The sequence below is a fragment of the Eriocheir sinensis genome, chromosome 1, assembly GCF_024679095.1.
Source record: "Eriocheir sinensis breed Jianghai 21 chromosome 1, ASM2467909v1, whole genome shotgun sequence".
NCBI classification, from domain to species: Eukaryota; Metazoa; Arthropoda; class Malacostraca; order Decapoda; family Varunidae; genus Eriocheir; species Eriocheir sinensis.
Window position 1 is genome coordinate 39542336 of NC_066509.1, and position 1649 is coordinate 39543984.

The following is a 1649-nucleotide window of genomic DNA, read 5'->3' on the forward strand; positions in this document are numbered from 1 at the left end:
AGCTATAGGGAGGTAGTTTGAGGGATTGAAACGGTCACCCTTCTTAGGCACAGGCTGTACAAAGGCATACTTCCAGCAGGCAGGAAAGATAGATGTTGATAGGCAGAGACGAAAGAGTTTGACCAGGCAGGGTGTCAGCATGGAAGCACAGATTTTAAGGACAATAGGAGGCACTCCATCAGGTCCATAAGCCTTCTGAGAGTTGAGGCCAGAGATGGCATAGAAAACATCGTTTGGAAGAATCTGAATAACAGGCATAAAGGAGTCAGAGGAGGGAGGAGTAGGAGGATGAGTAGGAGGTGGGTGGGTGGGTGGGCGGGTGGGTGGGTATGTGGGCAGGCGGGCAGGCAGGTGGGCAGGCAGGTGGGCAGGTGGGTGGGCGTGCGTGCGTGCGTGCGTGCGTGCGTGCGTGCGTATGTATGTATGTATGTATGTATGTGTGTGAATATATATATATATATATATATATATATATATATATATATATATATATATATATATATATATATATATATATATATATATATATATATATATATATATATATATATATATATATATATATATATATATATATATATATATATATATATATATATATATATATATATATATATATATATATATATATATATATATATATATATATATATATATATATCCGCATATATGCCAAATACTCTAGATACGCCTCTGGGGACACCACTGTTAATAGGTTTAGGGGAAGAACAGTGACCGTCTACCACAGCAGAAATAGAACGGTCAGAATGGAAACTGGAGATAAAGGTACAGAGAGAAGGATAGAAACAGCAGGAGGGTAGTTAGGAAAGCAAAGATTTGTGCCAGACCCTATCAAAAGCTTGTGATATGTTTAGCGCAATAGCAAAGGTTTCACCGAAACGGCTAAGAGAGGATGACCAAGAGTCAGTTAGGAAGGTAAAGAGATCATCAGTAGAACGCCCCTTGCGGAACCCATACTGGCGATCAGATAGAAGGTCAGAAGTTAAAAGGTGCTTTTGAATCTTCCGGTTAAGGATTGATTCAAAAGCTTTAGATCGCCAAGAAAGTAAATCTATGGGGCGGTAGTTTGAGTTATTGGAACGGTCACCCTTCTTAGGCACAGGCTGTACCAAGGCATACTCCCAGGAAAGGTAGATATTGACAGGCAGAGGCGAAAGAGTTTGACCAGGCAGGGTGTCAGCACGGAAGCACAGTATATATCCAATTCTGACCTTCTCCTGATAGCCAGTATGGGTTCCGCAAGGCTCTCTGACTGACTCTTGGTCATTCTCACTAAGCCGTTTCGGTGAAACTTTGCTGTTGCCTTAGACATCTCTTAGATATCTATCAATTCTGACCTTCTCCTGATCGCCAGTATGGGTTCCGCAAGGGCCTTCCTGACTGGCGCTTGGTCATTCTCACCAAGCCGTTTCGATGAAACTTTTGCTGTTGTCTTAGACATCTCGAAAGTTTTGACAGAGTATGGCACAAATCTTTGTTTTCTAAACTACCCTCCTACGGATTCCTTCCACCCGATCTATCGTTGCTGTGGCAGACGGTCACTTCTTTCCGTAAACCTATCAACAGTTGTGTCCCGCAGGGTTCTGTCCTGTCTCCCTCTTTCTGTTGTTCATTAACGATCCTCTTTT